Source organism: Spermophilus citellus, assembly GCF_964194105.1.
Source record: "Spermophilus citellus genome assembly, contig: SCAFFOLD_514, whole genome shotgun sequence".
NCBI lineage: Eukaryota > Metazoa > Chordata > Mammalia > Rodentia > Sciuridae > Spermophilus > Spermophilus citellus.
The window spans coordinates 1-21,266 of NW_027672845.1; positions in this window are offsets into that span (position 1 = coordinate 1).

Sequence of the window (21,266 nt, forward strand, 5' to 3'; positions counted from 1 at the left end):
ACAACTGAGGAGCATCAGGCATTCAGGAGAGGAAGGCAGATCACAGCAAGCATTTCAGAGATAACCATAAAGAAAGGAGACAAAATAAATTAGAAAAATAAGTATAATTTAGAACACTCAAAAATTCTTATTAATTAGCAGAGATCCGGGCTGGGGATGTGGCTCAAGCGGTAGCGCGCTCGCCTGGCATGCGTGCGGCCTGGGTTCGATCCTCAGCACCACATACCAACAAAGATGTTGTGTCCGCCGAAAACTAAAAAATAAATATTAAAAAAATTCTCTCTCTCTCTCTCTCTCTCTCTCTCTCTCTCCAAAAAAAAAAAAAAAATTAGCAGAGATCCAAGACAATAATCTATCTATAAAATACAGACAAGATTCTATGAAAAACAGAATAAAGAAAAGGTCTCAGAATGAATAAATAATTAGTTTAAACATATATAGGTACATTTTATATGTGTGTACACATGTGTTTAATATATTTAAATATAAAAAACATTAAATATGTTTAAACTAATCATTTTGTTCATTCTGAAAGCTTTCCTTGTGTGTGTGTATTTTATATATATATATATATATATATATATATATATATATATATATATATATATGGGGGGGTGGAGAGCATGAGCAAGAGGGATGATTATAACAAATAATACCCCTGCCAGGCACAATTACTCACACCTGTAATCCCAGTGACTTGGGAGGCTGGGACTGAGAGATCACAAGTTTAAATCCAGCTACAGCAATTTAGTAAGGCCTTAAGCAATATAATGAGGCCCTGTCTCAAATAAAAAGGGCTAGGGATGTCACTCAGTGGTAAGGTAAAGTGTCCCTGAGTTAAACCCCCAGAACAACAACAACAAAATTCAAAATCCTCAATACAAGAGCTAGAAAATAACAAGAAAGTCTTCCAAAAAAACAAGGAGACTGGGTGGACAATGCCAGGAAACATAGAGAATATATCTGAGTATAGCGAATCAATCCAAGAAGCCCCATATCTAATTATTAGGAGTCCTATTAGGTCAGAACAACAAAAGGGAAGGAAAGAACACTATGAGAGAATAACCCAGAGCTAAAGGACATGCTTCTTCCACTCACAAGGGCCTCTAGGGGATAATAAAACAAACCACAAAAAATTTTTTTAAAAAATCCCAGTCTTGTATGTAGATGAGTCATTGTGAAACTTCCTCACACCAAGAATGAAGAGAATATTCTAAAATGTTCTGACCAGAATTAGATCTTGGAATTCTCTTAAGCAGCAGAAACCTAAGTTCCATGGTAGAAGTTAATGGAACCCTGTTTTCAAAGTTCTAAAAAAAAATTACTTTCAATCAGGGATTCTACATGCTTCCAAATCATCAGTCATGGGGGGAAATGAAAGAAAAAATTTCAGGTGAAAAATGTTAATATTAGTATACCCTCTCATACAAAGTTACCTGACCATGTGATTTAGCAAAATGGGGTAATGACTAAGGAAGGGGATATGTGGTCTCCAACTTTGGAGAGCCAGGGAAGCAAACCTCAGAATACCCACCATGCAGCAGGCCCAGGGACAAGCAGGAGGGTGGTAAAGGGGGCAGCGGAATCCACTGAAGGGGCAGCCCTGCCAGAAGGTGACACTCAGGCACACTACAGGTGCATTAGCATCACTGCAACACTGAAAGAGCTTGAGAATACAGTAATAGGTAATTTTTAATGCAATTCAAAACTCTAGTTTAAAAAAAGATGTTCACAAAAGAAAATGTACTTACAGCTCATTACATAGTTTTAGAGTGAACTATATTCATGCAGTCATAATACAAATTCTATTTATGGATTCCTAGCATTAGAATCAACTGACAGAGAAAGCACACATTTATTTATAGATAAAGATGAGAATGTAAATCTAACCAGTATTGACAATAAAAGTAAAAGAAGCAATGACAGAAGCCTGAAGTGTCAGCATTAAGGAAGGGCCAGGGACAGGTCCAATCTTTCAGTCCATGAAATATTATTTATAATTTTTTAATTATGGCAAAGGAAACTTTTTCTGAAATCTGTCTGAATTATTAAAGATTATAATCCATAGCTGGAGTTACCAAAAATTCTTACACCTGAAAAGTATGAGTATGTGCAGAAAAAGCACAATATTAACAAGATCCTCTGTGTGCAGTCAAATAAATATATAGATGTTGACATAAATATAGATACAGATGTTATAGAAACAGACATAAAAATTTAAAAGGTTAATAGACACATTCTCTGAGCCTCCACTTAACAAATGTAGCCCCTCCCCTTGTGCTCTAGATTTATGGCTCACAAAACATATTTGGGGAAAAGTCATTCAATTGGCTTCCTTGTGTGACCAACTCCTCATGACCTTGCTGACTGCATGTCCCACTTGACTTGTATATACCTATTCATAAGCTCATCTTCAGCCAAAGTGACATTTAGGGTCCTCCTAGAGTTACCCTGGGGAATTCCAGGCAGAAACAAGAAGGTCCAGGATTTCCTTCTTATTGAAAGCTGAAGCTGAACTGAGAAGCCTGTAGCTCTCAGTTAATACTATCCTACTTCTAAATCACCTCTACTAAGAAGTTGGAACTAAGAAGTTCCAAGGGTGAGGGTATTTTATGACCCAGACCTGCCTGATAGTAACTACCATGATCATTACTTTTTTTTACTAAGCATGAGCTGGGAAAGAAGATAGAATGGTGGCTCACATCTTTCCTTTCTGGGAAGAGCCTACTGGATCCATAAAAAGAAGTAAAAGAATCATGCCAACATGTTATTATAGAAAGAAGACAAAGCAAGAGTAAGAAAAGATTAGCCAATTGAGTAATGATCATTCATAGGATTGTTACAAAAACTAAACAAGAAAATGCATAAGAAGGGTCTTCTCAGATGTTCAATAAATGTTAGTTTTCTTTCCATTTTTCCCTGCAATCATGCCACTCAGAACTCAAGATGCTTAGGAAACTGTGAAGTACATTTGCCATTGTGAGGTCCCATAACCAGTCATCATTTGTAATTTTCCAGTCTAAGGTGATGAGTTCAGAGAACTGAGAGGTTGCAATTCTAACTGATATCTTGAGGTTTAGGTTGAAGTCATCTAAGTCAATTCAATAAATGAAGACTGAGGACTAAATAGAGCTATTCTTAATCACACAGGGGATACGTGGTCACACCAGGCAAACCAATGTGAGACAGCTTCTAGCAAAAGTGTTAGACGTCTCATTGAGTGCAGGGGTCATTAACAATCATTTACTTCAAAAACCTATGCAATAAGCACCTTACTTACATATATTACATTGTGGGTATAAAAAGGTCTTTAATGGTAATTTCTAATATTCTTTTGAGGAGCTGTGATCTAGTTTGTCATTCTGATGGAGGACAAGACACACTTTTCTACATTTGCTACTAAAATGGTGTGGAGGATGAGCTGGTGGAAAAAAAAAGAGCAAGTGTTAAAACATATGAAGCATCATGAGGAAAAAAAGCAGAGATTTTGAGAATGCTTCACTGAGTCTAGTTATGCTAGTTAAAGATTGCTTAAATCAGTGGGCAAAGGTAATTTCTTTTTTTAAAAAAAAACTCTATTTTCTGCTGAACCAAGATAAAGAGAAATGAAACAGAGAATAAGAAAGAAACACTGACTAGGAATAATGTGAACCAGAAGCAGAACTTCAGCTTCTAAAATCCTCTGATACAGTACTACTAAAGATAGACAGCAGAATACATCAGTCACTAGAAAGGCAATTTGTAAATCAATGGAAAGGTAACTGATGTGACACAACAATCTGTATACGGGGTAAAAAATGGGAGTTCATAACCCACTTGAATCAATCTGTGAAATATGGTATATTAAGAACTATGTAATGTTTTGAACAACCAACAATAAAATTTTAAAAAAAAGAAACCTATTTTATGAATTAGATGAAAAATAAAGTGAAAACTTTTTGATTCTCTTGTTTGGCCCTGTTTTGAGTGAAGGTGTGATTCTAAGAATAGTGTCTCTTTATATGTTCATTTTATCAATGGATCTCACCTTTAAAAACAACGATTTTCTCATTATAAAAATTGTATATTTGCATTAAGTCAACTGTAAAAAAAATTACACTAGAATTTTATTTTCAACCAACTATTTTTTACACAGAGAATTTGGGTATATGTTTGGATTTATTTATTTATCTCTTTACATGTGTCTAGGGGATACATTCAGGCTTCAAGCCCTCTATCATTGAGCTTCATCCCCAGCATTCTAATTCCTTTTATTTATATAATCCCCAAATACTATATAAACCTATCATCCTATTTTTTATTTATACTTTATATAAATATCACATTTTCTTTCTCTTTTTTATAGATACTTTCTTTGAACTACTTTCAGAAAATGTTGATACCACAATATTGGTTAAGATCTGATAATTAACAATGTATCATAATTTTGGTTTAAAATGAAATCTGAATAAAATGTATTTCCTTCTTTAAAAAAAATAAAAAAATAAAAGCTCCATATCAAAACACAGTTGGTCTTACTTATAAATTAGACAAATTGAAACTATAAGCCCCTTCTCATACTAGATCCTAAATCACTCTTTAGTCCAAACAAATTAACATGCAAACAAAACACAATATACATGCAAAAGTCAATATTTGGTATTTGCTTAATAATTGTATAATTCAACATAAACCAAAGCCAAACCAAATAAAATCTTTATCAATAATTATGAAAATAAATAAATAAATAAATAAATAAATAAATAAATAAATAAAATCCTCTGATACAGTACTACTAAAGTTTTCTCACAGTTGTACATTATCTGTGGACCAGGAATACAATACAGAGGGTACAATAAATTTAGATGCCCCAGGGAAAAGTCCCTGGTAGGTTGGGCATGTTATTATACATGTGGCTCATATAATAACAGAGTCAAAGGGCACCTGGGTGCCCTCTAACCTACTTTTCAAATGTGATTCTTCCTATAACATTAGATACAGCTAGTTTCCTACTATCTGCTTACATACTTTTGCTGACAGGAAATCTGCCACTTATAAAACAATCCCTTTCACTATAGTGAAGTTCTTCTTATATTTGGTAAACTGCATCCACACCCCAGGTAAGCAGTAGCATTTTCAAGGACCAAAGTCAGTACATACATTACATTCAGAGTGCCAACTAAAGCACACACTTGCTCTGAAAGACTGATTTCCACTCAAATACACATAATTTATATTTTTCTTCTTAGAAATAATGTACATCTTCATATGTTCCCAGGCTTTACTGAGAATTTCCATACATAGAAGCCCTCACCTTATCTTTGACAATTCTCTACCAGCAGGGAGCTAGTCCATAAAGTTCTCATCCCTCCCAGAAGCTAGTGTACAAAGGGCCTTTAGTGGGAAATTCTGTACCCTTGTACAAGAGGGAGATACCTATATCCTCACCAAGAGGGCTTTATCAGCCTGAATTTAGAAAAAAGTAAATCTGAAGCAGTCCACAGATCCTCTTTGAAAATTAATGGATTCTAGAAATGAATTCCATTCTTATCCAGAGACATAAAGAGCCTAAAGCAAATATCTTCCTCACTACAATGTTCATCCATAGGTCTAATATTGTTCTCTAAAGCAACAAAGCAAGGTCTACTTTCCTCTACATATAAGTATTAGGCCAGCTCTCTTGGGCCAACTAAGGATGACCATGCCTAGATGTCTCAGTGTCTGGTCACCTCTTAGATGGTTTCCAGGTTATAATTCTCTTCCACCAGATGGGAACCACTTACCCACAAGGACTTCTCACCCTACACATGATAAGCCTAGCTTATCATAAACATCAGTGTTCCTCTTATGGTAAACAGGTTTAACTGGCAGATCTCTGAAGACAGGGACTGTGTGTCTTGATCACTGTATATTTCCAGCACCTTGCTGAGAACTGAGCTCTTTAAAGAGTAATCCTCAAAAATATTTAAGGGAATTATCCAGGCAGGAGGATCACAAGTTCAAAGCCAGCCTCAACAACAACAAGGCGCTAAGCAACTCAGTGAGACCCTGTCTCTAAATAAAATACAAAATAGGTCTGGGGATGTGTGTGACTCGATGGTTGAGTCCCCCCGAGTTCAATCCCCGAGTACCACCCCCCAAAAAAGTATTTAAGTGAATGAATGAATTTGACAATCCAAATGAATTATTATAACACCTCAAAATTCTATCACTATATCTGGAAATAATGAAATTATTACCAGTAAAGGGAGAAGGAACCTTCCCAGTTCATAGTTAAAATAATCACTTTTACTAAAGACCACAGTTATAACTATGATTGACATTTTTTACAAATAATAATACAATGTGAGCTATTAGCTGGAAATCCTTCATACACATTCTAGGCACTTCCCTAGAAATGCAGACAAAAAGTTTCTAAGATGGCCTTTGGAAGTTGGGGAAATGATTCAACCTTGAGACTTTAAACCCAGAGCCCAGCTTAAATGTGTGCCAGATGTACAGATTTGACTGAGGAGAAAACGTGACATTATAATTGGATTTACCGTGTTCTTCCTCAAAAAGGATACTGATATTAGTCTCTCCACCACATTTACCTAAAAAGACCGTATACCAGTTTGTAACCATGGTTACTACTTACAGAACACATAGTGTACAGCTTTCTGAAAACAAAGTTGGTCACAGCCCATCGTAGTTTGTGTACTCCAACTATTGCCTGGGGTTGAGAAGAATGGCCTTAGAAAACAGAAACATCCCAGAAAGTTATGCTTTGGAATGCTGACTTGTTGCCTCTCACTGAGGGACATCAGGAATTTCATATTCTGAGCCAAAACAGAGAAACTCTGAGTCATCCGTGACCATACTTCTTTTTAGCAGACAAAAGTAGTATCTGTGGCAAGAGTAGTATCAGAATGAATGATAAGCAGAGCGAGGAATGAAGAGGGAAAATGTCATCTGGAGTCTACACTGAGTGCAACGCCAGTTAACCTATCTCCTGGGTGACCTCAAACACTCCCTTTCAGACAGGTAGGGTTACAGAAAAGAACCACCTCAGATTCTCATGGGTTAACCCTACTGTAATTGATTTCTCACTCTTGACACTGACTACTGTGGATTGACAGGGACATGGTTCTGCATCTCTGTTCTTATACCAGGACCCAGTTGCAGGTAGCAGCTACTCTCTAGAACACTGTTGGTTGGAGGAAGAAGAGTTGAGTGATGTGTGCACTGTCTCTAGAAGCTCCCCCTGGGACTGGTACCCAGTACTTCTGCTCACAATTCCTTGGCCAAAAAGCAAGTATGTGGTCACACCTAACCTCAATTGGGCAAGAAAGTACAATCTTCATAAGTTCCCCAAAAAGAGGGAAAGCTGGAATATTTGTGAATAACCCTAATGACTACCATAAATACATAACCTACTGATCCCAGGTGCCTTCAGCTACAAGAAAAGCCAATGATGCCTACCTCATAAGAATATTCTGTGGGAACCACGTACATAAATGTTAGGGAGTACCCATAATTGCCCTGGTTGTGATATCTCAATAATGGATAGAATGACCCAGTTGGCAAGAAATGGAGGCCATGGGCAGAGAGACCAATCATCAAAATTTACTACTATTAGAAGCTAGAGAAAACCCAGAGCTTCCCCCATGGCACTGCAGCCGGTCAGTTTTGGGATGATGTTAAAAATACTGATCTGATAAATCAAGAAAAGATGAGATGTTACCTCAACTTTTCTCTCATTTTCACATTAAGTGTTCATTTAATCAACAAGTATTATAAAATATCTATGTGTCAGACACCATATTAGACCCTGGGTGAAAAAAATAAATCATTGTTTCTTATCCCACCCCATCCCCCAAAAACAACCTTTCTAAGAATCAGAGTTTATGCCCAGTAACAGTTCTCTATACCACCACCATCAATAAATAAATAATACAAACAATAAAATCTAAATGAATTTGAGAAATTAGCCATCAATCCTTCCAAAGCTTTTGTTTTGTCCAAAAGTCAAAAACAAAAATGTAATGATCTATTTAAAAGGTTTGTCTCAAGCTCTGGATACTACATATTCTGCTTAAGTAGATGGAACATATTCTATTTCCTCTCTTTTCTTTAGATTGACTAAACTCTTAAAGACACTCATAAAAGATCTTCTCCATAACAACCTGGTGGGGAAAGAGATATAGGTGTGACTGACAACACATGGTTAACAAATAATTTAGCCATGGTGAGAATCATGTGGATGAACTGGTCCAGTCAAACATTTACTGAACATTTACTAAGTGTGTGACATTATGCTTGGCACTAGGAACAAAGACGGATGGGATGTGGTTCAAGTTCTTTAGCCACTTTGCCAACAATGCAGGTGTGATGATAAATCTGTGGGGGCAGGAGAGCCGGGCTACAAGAACATAGTGAGGGAGAAGCCTTTGGTGGGATAGGAGAGAGGAACAAGAACAACAAGAAAAAAAAAATTCTCCTGGAGGAAATATGAACTTCAATGACAGGTTAAAATTTAGTCACATCAAGTGGGGGTCACTAAACAGAATATGTGAGACAGAAACACATGCAGTCTGGGCATGTGAGGATCTAAATCTAAATTACTTGAGCTTGAAGTACAAGAGTGGAATGGCAAAAGATGATTAGGGAGTTAAGAATGACCAAGTCAAGAAGCCTCTCCCAGGCTAGAAAACTTGGGCTTGATCTTACAAATATTAGCCAGACTAGGGACCATGAGCTTGGACTTAATAATAATAGGAAGTTCACTCAAGGTTTTTGATTTAAAAAAAAGTTACACTTGTAGCTTATTTAGTTTTTTCTGGCAGTTGTGAAGGATTAATTTAAATATGTAGTAGTAGTAATGGAAGGATTCATTTAAAGAAGTAATAACAAAGGCTTGGAAAAGAAGAAGCAATTGAAATGGTCCACAAAGAAGATGATAAGGCCCTGAAGCAGAGCAGCTATAACAAAAGAGTTCATGATGGGCAGGAATTAATAGGAAGCAAAGCAGCATAAGAAGATGGAGAATGGAGAATGGAGAATGGAGAATGAAGAGAAGTCCAAAATAAAAGGGGTTCGTTGGCCTGGCAGGAGAATGGATGAGGGTCCACAGAGCTGGGAAATGCATTCAAAGGAGTAGAACTGAAATGTGAATTACCAGGACAGCCATACATATCATAAACATTCAGCTTACCACAGAAAGAAAAACCCTAGTTCTGAAGATTCTGCCAGCAATTTTCATCAAAGTAAATTTCTACTATTTGCTGCCAAGAAGAAATTTCATTATTAACTTTGAAATTGATATCCACAGCTAGAACATTACATTTGCTTTTCCCCCTCGTCTCTCTCACTCACATGTGCACAGACATACTAATTCAAGTAGGTAGATCTTCAGTTGTCTCCAATAATTACATCCAGACATTGTCGGGTCTAATAAGAGTATTTTATTGTATATTTGCAGGAAAGACTCTCTATCAGTTTCAAATTACTCTAGTCTACCTCAGAAGTCCCCTGGAAGACCACAGTTCAATAGGTTCTTTGGTAGACCTTGAATTGGTAAATCCAACCTCCTTCATTAGAAGAGAACTCTCATCTTCCTCATTTAAGAGTACATGGTGAGAGGGAAAGATTTTCTGTATACTGGTTTTGCACAGCTTCACAATGCTGACACACTTCAAAGTCAAGGCTACAATTCCTGTTGTGATTGGGTGGTAGTCATTAATGCCACTAGTCAAATACTAGTGAATTGATACCTTCTGGGCATAAACATTCCTTGAAGTAATGTGTGGATACATGACTAACTATGTCAAATGAAATGTACGGGTACAAGTTTAACAGGCAGCCTACGCATTACCATGAATCTTGTCTGCTGCTAGTGACTGTGGAAACATACGTTGAGCCTGAATCCTGATGAAGGATGTTGAGCAGTGCCCCCTAAACACCTACATTAGATATGCAGTAGCATGAATAAAAAAGAAACTTTTGTCATGTTAAGCACCTGAGATACAGGGAGAGGGGGGTTGTCACTGAAGCAAAATCTAGCCCTTCCTGACTACTAGTTATCATGTTCTTCTTATCCCCTTAAAATTATCCTCTATCAAGTATCCTTCACCAGGGTTCTCTGGGAAGCCAAGAAGGAATCAAAGTCACAAGCAATTAGTAAATATCATGTCTTAATGATTCTTACTTGGCCTTTCCTTTCAATACTTTCAATTATTATCAATAATTTTTTAAATTTCTCATTTTAGTCATCTGGTTCTGTTGTTCATTCATTCATTTATTCTATACTTATTGATTCACTGCTATGTATAAGGCATTCTACAAGACACAACAGAATAAATGTCAAACTTTTTGGCCTCCTTAACACACTTAAACATTAAAAATGTTATTTATCTAGATCACATCTACCAATATTTACCATATCAAATCAACTTAGATGTCTGTCAATAAATTAATAAATTAAGAAATTGTGATTTATATATACAATGGAGTTCTACTCAGCCTAAAAGAAGAATGGAATTATGGCATTTGCCAGTAAATGAGTGGAAATGAAGAATATCATGCTAAGTGAAATAAGCCAAACTCAGAAACTCAAAGGTCAAATAATGGTTCCACTCCAAGTTTTCTGAGGAATCTCCATACAGTTTTCCATAGTGGTTTCACCAATTTTCATTCCCACTAGCACTGTATGAATGAACCTTTTTCCCTACATCCTTGCCAACATTTATTGTCACTGGTATTCTTGATAATTGCCATTCTGCTGGAGTGAGATGGAATCTCTGTATAGTTTTAATTTGCATTTCTCTAATTGCTAAAGACCATGAACATTTTTCATATATTGTTGATCATTCATATTTCTTCTGTGAAGTGCCTGTCATGTCCTTTGCCCATTTATTCATTGGGTAATAATTTGTTTTTGGTTTTGGTGTTAAGTTTTTGGAATTCTTTGTATATCCTGGAGATTAATGCTCTATCTGAGATACAGGTGGCAAAGATTTTTCTCCCATTCCAAGGCTCTCTCTTTGAATTCTTGATTATAGTAATGCAGCCACATCAATGTTTTTGGCAGCTCAATGCACAATAACTAAGCTATAGAACCAACAGATGAATGAATAAAGAAATGTGGTATATGTATACAATAGAATATTATTTAGTCATAAAGAAGAATTAAATCATGGTATTTGATGGTAAATGGATGAAGCTGGAGAATATCATGCTAAGTGAAATAAGCCTATCTCAAAGCACAAAAAGGTTAATATTCTGATACATGGATGCAGACACACAAGGTGGAGGGATACAGAATAATAGTTCAGTGGATTAGACAAAGGGGAATCAAGGGAAGGGAGAGAGGATGAGAATAGGAAAGACAGTAGAATGAATGGGACATAACTTTCCTATGTTCATATATGAATAAATGATCAGTGAAATTCCAAATCATATACAACCACAAGAATGGAATCCTAATTAGAATAAGTTATACTCCATATATGTATAATATGTCAAAAATATACTCTATTGTCATGTATATCTAAAAAGAACAAATAAAAAAAACATGAGAGGTCAAATGTTTTCTCTCATATGCAGAAGCTAGAGTAAAATAAAGGAAGGGGCAGAGGAGGATAGGATAACATAAAGGTAAAGGGAAGCTCAGTAACGTAGAAGGACAGCGAGAGGCAGAGTGCAAGAAGGGCAAGGGGAGGCAATGAGAATGGATTCTTAGAAAATTATGTTATACATATATATAAATATGCAACGGAGAACCTCACCTTTATACAGAGGTAGAAGGAACCAATAAAATATAAACAAACAGGCAAGTCAAAGACTAGGAGAGGAAGGAGAATGGGAGAGGGGAGGGAGGACGGGAGGGAAAAGAGAGGACCATGAACTGAAATTGAATTCCATACATGAGTTTGTCAGGATAAACTCAACTAATATGTATAACTATTACACTCTAATTTCAAAAAGAAAAAACACAAACACTTATCACATCAGTAATTAAAACAACAATTTTTAAGAATATCAATTCATTAATGTAAGATCATAATAATAAATGCATTATGTCAATGAATTCATACATTTTCATTAAAAAACTATTTTTCAAAATAAAAAATCACTATAAAAATGGTGTTGAAGTATGAATGCTGATTGGCTATTTAACCATAAAAAAATGACATCTTTGAAGATCTCCTTTATTATCTTATGGGATATAACTAGATTCTCATGTTTGCGTCTGTGTTCAATTTGTTGAGAAATACTATTTTGATTGAATTATATGAAGAAAGTCCTAAGACCTTTCAAACCTTCTAAAAGCATCTTAGGAGGACCCAGGGTTCCTCAGTCCCAACTTTGAGAACCAGGACTACAATGCAAGGGCAAGAATAGCTTTTACTAGATGACAGTATATACTTTAGGTTTTTAAGATCTCTGTTGCAACTCTGCCACCATAACACAAAAGTAGCCAAAAACAATACATATCAGCTAATGAGCATGGCTTGGTTCCATGACACTTTATTTACATGATCAGGTTACAGAATGGATTAGTCCATGGGCCAGCCTTTCCATACATGTGATAGAAGATATCTAAACAAATTAGACATTGGGTGCCCTTAAGAGGCAGTAATACATGCCTACACACTACAGTACAAAGTAGAATAAAATAAATGCCACTGTGAGAAGTCTAAGAAAACATGCTTTTAAGGTTCAAGGTCAGTAAATAATACCTTGAATTGGGAAGGCTTTAGGAGAATGTGTCTTAAAGGAAGTCTTAAAGGACAGAGGGAAGTTTGACCAAGTTTCAGGAGGAAGCAGAATATTCCACGCAGAGAAGTGATTGAGGGCAAAGGCACTAAGAGAGGGAGGTGCCCAGCAGATGCAAGTAATGACAAATAGCTACTGAAACAGGGCATAAAGAGGAGCACAGGAAAGCGAAAAACTGCTTCCTCAGCTTCAGATCACTGTGTAATGGGCCTTGAATGTTAAGCTCGGGGGCTTGGATGATGTATGAAATGCCACTGAACACTCCCTCATTAGAAGGTACTTATCAGCCAGGTTTAAGATTAACAGAAGTGTAGTCTGCACTTGCATACGCCCACCCATAGGCAGTGACCCCAGGTAACAGGCTTTTGGATCAGACTCAGCAAGAGGAAATGCGAACCTGAACAAACCCAATGACAGTAAGAACTATAAACGAAGCAGAGCAGGCAACAACACAGAGGTAACACTGGACACCTTTGGTGGGCCACTGCAGGTGGAGGAGGAGAGTGCATAATCAAAGGGCATGTTCAGGCCCAAGACTGAGAGAAGGCAAAAAGATGGTAAGGACCAGGAAAGTCAGGAAGAGGGACAGACTGGGTGATGGGAAGACTTTGGTGATGAAACTCTTTAATTATAAACATACTACACATATCACCACCCATCCTTCTGTCAAGCATGAGTTTGAATCCTCACAAATCCCAAAATCCTCTTATTGACCACATAAGTATTTTATAATTTCAGCAGACTATCAAATTTGTTTCCAAATCTGTGCCTCCAAGTGCAAAGTAACAGAATTTCTAATTTTTTCTTCTTTCTCCATTTCATTCTACTCATACCTGCTTAGCTTCAGCACAGATTTTTGTCTATTATAAATACAATGTTAGATATCAATGAAATAATTCATGAGACTTCTTTCAGAACTCAGGATAAAGAGTATCTAAAGTAACAAAAAAAAATGAAGAAGAAGTGGTTAGGACTATCGATATTTTAAGAACACTGTCACTTGTTCTTGCATACCACAAGTTTTCTGAATGTCTTATGTTAACTGAAAATAGAAGTCAGATTGGCAAAAGACATCTATTATTCCCTATAGTCTTTTGAAAATTATGACTATGAACAGCTCAAGGAAGGGAACTTTTAAAGTTATACTTGGATTTGCTTTGGCTTTTAAAGGCCAAGAACATATGTGAATGGTACAGTAAGTGACCCAAATAATATTCCCATTCAAAAACAAGCCTATGTGAACCTGGCGAAGAAAGAAACAGAGGAATGAAAACTGAAATGCTTGGAATCAAAAATGAAAATGTTCTAAATTCACTGGGCAATAAATAGCTGTGATGTGTTGGTTATTCCCCACCCCAAAGGAAGGGTGAGATGGAGCTCAGAAAAACTAAGCTAAGAATGTGACAACAAAGCAGAAATGTAGAGGAGCCCTAGCCCAAAAGAAGAATCGGATGAACAAGAAGTTATACTCTATTTATGTACGATGTGTCAAAATGCACTCTACTGTCATGGATAACTAATTAGAACAAAGAAAAAATAAATTAGAAAAAGAAGTCATCTAATATTCTGCTAGTGAAATGTGTCTTCAAGGATGGCTGCTACATGCATGGTGGGGACAGAGACCTCATCTGGCATGCCTCTGTGAGCCCATCACCCTTTTCCACAAATGCTTTTCCATCATCCTCCTGAGGGCAAGCCTAGCCTTCTCCCTCTCCCTTGCCCAGAGTTGAGTAAGTTGCCAAGTCCTGCAATTCCATGCCCATTGCAAAGCTTGCATGTCCCCTCCTTTCAACTTCCATAGTCACCATCCTAGTCCAGATCCTTATTCCCCTCATCTCTGGTCAACTGCAATTACCTCCTAAATCTATCCCATTCAAAGAACCCCTGTCAGATTAATCTCCCTAATATAAAGGGGAGGGGAAAAAAAAACTTAGGCCTTCCACAAAACAACTCAATTATTTTGCTATGTTAGCTCCCCAATGTCCTGCTGTCATTCCCTCTCTGCCAATTTAATGTGTCAATTTACTGTACCTCATACAAACTATCTTTCATACTTTCTGGTTGCTTTTGTACTTTTTCTCTCGGTCTAGCATGGTCTTTCAATGTCTCATCCTGTTTTCACTACAATCTCCATTTATGAAAATATGACCCATTCTTTAAGGTTCATGGAAAAGTCTGTCTACCCTAGGAAGAATTCTTCTCCTAATTCTTTTTGTAACCCACCATCCATTCTGCTAATAAGCATTTCAGAGTGCATAATACACACTACTGTTTTATATTCTGCAGACAAACCCGTCTGCCCTCTACTCTCCTGGGTGGCACTTACCATGCTTTTCTCAAAGTGCTTTTGTCATGTTTCCCTCATCTCCTTTTCTCCAATTGGATGTCAACTAAAAGAATAAGAGCTCAGGGAATAGCTATTGAATTAAACTTGCTAAACTGAACTCTCTGGATTCTCCATTTTCCTAAAAAAGTTTTTAGTTTATTTTCAAGAAAAACTTCTGGGACAGAGAAAACTAAATTTTTTAGTCAAAAAATTTTCATCAATTCCAAAAATGATCCAAAAAGAAACTAAAAAAATTATAAGAAAAAAAGGTCCCACTTATAATTTAGTTCTTTTAAATTCTAGGGTCAAGTTGTGTAGGCTAATTAGAAAATAAAACAAGATTCGGGAGTTAAAGTACTGTGGCTTAACTAAAAAAAAAAAAGTTTTACCTAATTATTAGACTTAGGATAATAATAACAGTAGATACTGGATAAAGACCTACAAAGAAAAACATTGAATTGGACCAGGTTCCTGCACAAACTAACCAGACACACAATACAAAACATAGCGAAGACAGACACCAGGGATGTGCAGAAGACGACAGGAAAACCCTAAGCCTCATTTTCTTCTTTGAAGTTCAGACCTGAATGTCTGAAGCAGCTGATCTCTACTGTCCCTAACTGCAAAGGGACACAAGTGTTTTCTAAGGGCTCAAATGATGCTGGCGGTTAGATGTCAAACTGAATTCACAGATAAGCACTCAGAGTGAAGAGCCATTCTGGATCTACCAAGATAGGGTATGCTCTAACACTCTCATAATGGCAAAGCATTAGGTTGGTATTAACTTGTCCTGAAAAGTGGAGGTGAAAGCTTCCCTTTTGTTCTCAGTGGCCTGTCTGGTTTCAGACCTGCCAGTGGGATCGGCAAGAGGAAATCATTTTTGGTTTTGTTCCAACTTCTAATTCAATACCTTGGCAGCATTTGAAATGGATAAGAGCCCTAAGCTCACATCTGCCTCAGGTGACAACTAAGATAAGAAGCACAATGAGAAATGATGAGAGCTTACTCTCCAAAAGCACCTTTAAAGGCAGCTTTTTAAAGATAGTTGCTGCAATTTACATTAGGCCTGAAAATATCTTGGTAAGAATATTGAAAGATTAACTTAATGGATTCTTATTATAAATCTGGGTTTTAGCTGATATTTTGGCAAATTTTTTTAAAAGTTGTTCTGTGTTTAACTATTAACCATAAACTGATAACCAAATTCATCAGCTCAGGATGTACAGAAATATGGATAAACAGTTTTTGCAAGTAAACAATATTCATGTCTGGTTAATAGTTTACGGTGGCCAAGAAGGCCCACAATGAAAATGGGGCTGTGAGTTGCTTTCAATGAAATGATAAGGTGTCAAAAAAGGAACATGGGTATTATATAGCATCCATGTTTCAAGTACCTGCTGCACATCAGAGGAGATGTACAAGCTTGAGATACTGCCCCTCCCTAAAGGAGCTTTGTTATACAGTTAAAATGAAAAAATATATACAGATAATGAGACATAGGAGGACAACATAAAACTATATAGTAAATCTTGAATTGATAGGCACAGACAATAGGAACTATGAAATTTTAAGACTTGAGGACCTATTCTGTGTTTATAGGAACAATTTTATAAAGGAGGCAGAACATCATTCAGGCCCTACTGAATAGTTTTGGAAAGTTTTACTTAAAAAGGCATTCATTCATGAATGGACAGGGAAATCAACTACAGCATGGAGATAAAACTTAATACCAAAAGTAAAGGACAAAAACAAAGGACAAGCTGGGGCTCACACTAAAAAGAGACAAAATGAGATTGGTGAGCAGGTGGCACCAACAGGTTTTAACAATAACTTGCACAACTTATTCTATGGTTTATATTTGGTTTACTGAATACATAAGGTAAGTCATATGGACACCTGGTGAAGGTGATGGAGACTATACATCAAACATGGTTGTTTAGGAACAAAATATACCACAAAACTAGGCAATGAGAAAGCTCCTCTCATCACTAAAATATGTTTTCTTAGAAGGAATGGCTCATGGTTTAATCTTAGGCTGATTTCCAAAGAGTTGCCAAATTTCTATATCATCATCTCAACCTTTTGGTCAATTTCCTTGATGCTTTATACAGAAAAATACTTTAATATCTGTTTTCCTGACATGGAATAAGTAAAACTTTTAAAAGATTAAAAACAGCTACAATTTCCTGAGCAATTCCTGTAAGTACTTTGCTAACAACAGTAAGGCTGGATGTACTGAGTACCAAGCACTACCCTGGACACTTTATCCATTTCTAATTTAATTCTCACAACAATCTTATGCTGGTAGGATTAACCTAATTTTATAGTTCAGAAACCCAAGTTTACAGGAAATAAGTAATTTGCTCAAAGTCAGGAAGCCACCAGGAGGAGACCCAGATTCAAACCCAACCCTACTTGACTTCAAATTCCAACATCTAAACTTCTTACTTGAATTTATTTTCTCCACTATAGGCAACACCAAGGAATAAAAGAATATATTAGAAACAGTACATGATTCTTGCAGAGAAAATCACACAGGTATTAGAGCTTCATGACAGGGTCAGTAGATCTTTCTGGTAATCTGTCCCTGTGAATTTCTTACCATTTAAATAAAAAGTCACCCATCATATTCTTGATGAACTTCACGATGAAGTTCAAGTCCTTCCCTAGACACACATGAGCTGTGCGATTTTGGAAAGCTTCTTAACCAGTCTAAGCCTCATTTTTTTTTCATCTGTAAACTGTGGATAATAATGGCCTCGTCACAGGATTGCTCGAAAAACTAAATACTGTCACATCAAGTATTTAGCTCAGAGTTTGCAAAAAAGTAATGAAAAGCAATGAACTGATGTCTGCAACTTTTATTATTATTCAAGAAAAACTTTTATTCAAGTCCATGAGGCCTACTTTATAGAAATAATCATTATAAAGTTAATAGTTCAATAATGGGGTCTTCCCCTGATTCTCCCATTACAAAATTCATACTTTTCCCTTAAGATTTAACCCCCAAAAGTACCACCTCAAAAAGCCTTATCTACCACACCACTCCAAGGCCAAGATTTCCCACAATCTTATGTGTATGTGTAAATGGGCGTACATCTGGGTGTAGGCGGTGTGTATGCATGTGTGTGTTTTCAACAGTGATTTCACTGATTATTTTATACACCTGCTACCCATTTGTGTCCTTCATCCCTCATTAGAAAGGAACTCCCAAGAGGGAAAAGACTCACCTTGTTCACCTCTGAATACACAATACCCATACCATACCTAATGGGTAGCACATGCATGTATACCTCTATAAGACACAGAGGCTATTATTATAGCTTCTTGAAATGTCAGAATAATACCAAGAGAATCCCTGGAAGAACATAATTCAACAAACTCTATATTAGGATGAACTAAATCTTTTCCCATTCATCTAGATGGAAAGGACGTCTTCCTAAGAAGGTGAAATTCTCTTATGCTAAAATAGTGAAAGGCTCAAATCAGTATAAATACTCTATGAAAGTGAATAATAATCAGTTAAGACCCAATGATGTCACCATAGATAGGCTTCTTGCCAACCAACATTTATACCACTCACGATCAATATAAAAATCTTCGGGAAAAGTCCATGTGGTTTCTTGAACAGGTTTGCTTCTCTTTGGTTTTAGGTTTGTTAGTTTTACCTCCTTAGTAAAGCTCTAAATTTTAAAAAGTTAAAGATTCTTTCTTATCTCTAGCTCTTTGTTTACTGTTCTTAGCACCTGATGGCTCTCTGGCATGTAATCAGTATTTCAGGGTCTTACGTCCTTAACTTAGTAAGTTCTTCCTATCTAGCTCCTGAATACGTTCCAACCACCCTCAGAGAGTTCATCCCAAGTGACCTTGCTCATAATCCTCTGAAGGAACAAGGTCCAGCATGAGGGACCTGAGCTTCTGACAAGTACTGCATAGAGGCCAGGCTGCAGTATCAGCCCTGACCCCATTCTCACACCCTTCCCACTGATTCACAAGGTTCTCAACTCAAATTCACTCCAGCAGATGATCCAGAGAATTGTTTATTCCTGTACTGTCTGGAAGCAGAAGCAATCCATCAGTAATCATGAGCTTAGGAATTCTTACATCTTACCCTTTCAGGCAAGCCAGAGGATGCCCTCCACTCCATGGCCAAGAGATCATCATCCTTCCCGCCCTCCCCCACCACCATCCTTGCCCTTTCCCCAACCCTTGACTTACTTAGCCATCCCACGCTGGGAGTGCGCCGCACTCGGGGGTCATCGTCCAAGGTGCGGGTTGCTAGGCAGAGCACTGAGTTCTCAAGCGGGCTGCGGGCTTTAGTGTCAGAAGCAGAAGACAGGAGAAGGAGGAGGACACATGAGCAGCCACAGCAAGGATGAGGATGGAAGCATTAATTAAGAAGAAAAAATGCTAAAGCAAATCACACAAGCGTGTTAAAGGAGAACAATGACACATTACAATGACACACACCCCCTCCCATGACCCGGCACCCTTAAATGAAACATATCCCAACACAGAATGAAAAGTTAAAAAAAAATTACATTCAATCATTATAGTTCCCCAATTATCAATGGATGATTCACCCCGCAGGTCTTATACACAAAACATGGATTATTTCCCAAAGAAAGATTTACATAATAAACACCAAACTCAAGATGTCAGAGAAAGACTGTTAATAATTTGTACCATATGAGCACACACAGAGGGAAGTAACACGTAGTTTTACAAAGCACAGGGGACACGATGTCATATTAGTAAGCAGCTTTTTGATGATCTACCCAACAGACCCGTCTATGGATCTTGTTCAGAAAGGTAGAAAGCAACATTTCAGACTTCCACTTCTGAAATATTTTCCTTGATGAATTCAGAAGTGGCTCCCAATTTTCTGTTATTCAGTTCTCCAGCAATATGACACCAGGATAAATAATATCTTAATAGAGGCCCGCTTAGAAATGCATATTAAATCTTCATTTTCTTGTGCCTTTTAATACTTATTTTACTACCATTTTTATACTTGGTGCACCTATGCAAAATCTTAAGACCACAAAATAAGTAAGGATAAAATAATGATGCAGCTAAAAATACAGTATTGTTCCTCCTGGTACATTTCATCAACTGGATAACACCTTCGACTTCCTCCTGAGGACAGTTTCCTTTAGGCTTTGGGCTTCATGTCATTTGTCTTGCTATTTTCATCAAGCACCATGCTCTCAGGCTAGTAAGAAATGGACAGCATAGGGGCTGGGGATGTGGCTCAAGCGGTAGTGCGCTTGCCTGGCATGCGTGCGGCCCGGGTTCGATCCCCAACACCACATAAAAAACAAAGATGTTGTGTCCGCCGATAACTAAAAAATAAATATTAAAATTAAAAAAAAAAAGAAATGGACAGCATAATGATCCTTTTAAGGAATGGCAGTGATGGAGTAAATACCTAACCATCAGACTATGTACAATTTGACTTGAGAAGTATTTTTTTTCTTAATGATATAGCCATTAACATGATCAAGGCAATAAGCAAAACATATCCAACCAAGAGCAAATATTAGATCATTCTATTCATACAAGTGTGCAAAAGACAGGGCAGACAGTTTTTTTTTAATAGGCTATTGGTGACTTGGGAGGTCAGGTTTTAAATTGAACCATTTAAAAATTAATGTAAGTTTATAGCCAAATTTGGGCATTCAGCACATTATAAAATCCAGAAACATTTTTGTCAATTTATCTGTCTGTGTTTAAAAGCTGTAAATAAAGCCAGGACTTGTGAGCAGGCCATCTGTCAGTAAACAACCAAATACAATGGGATGTTTGAATCCTGTGCCATCTCTTCTCGAAGGTACTGTGGCCATGTCCCCACGGGGACTCTTCAAGGTGCACTAGTGCCCTGACCATCGCGCAGGTGCTGGGGGCTGGGGTGCTCTGTGGGGGTCTGGAGATGGGTGGAGAGCGGGGCAGGCCCGGAGTGGGCGGGGCAGAGGGGCGGGGCCAGTCCCTGGTTTCTGACTGACATCCCTCTTGCATGGCCACGGAGGGGCCGGCCCTGTCCCTTCTCCCTCCCCAGTTCCTGTGACTGTGTGTCCCTGGGAGCTGGGGTCCGGATGGCAGTTGACAGGGTGTTGGCCGGCTGTCCCAGGGCCAGCTCCTGGTCGTGCTAGTGTTGGTGAAGTCAGCAGCCAGGACCCTAAACCCATCAGCAGCAGCCTGCAGC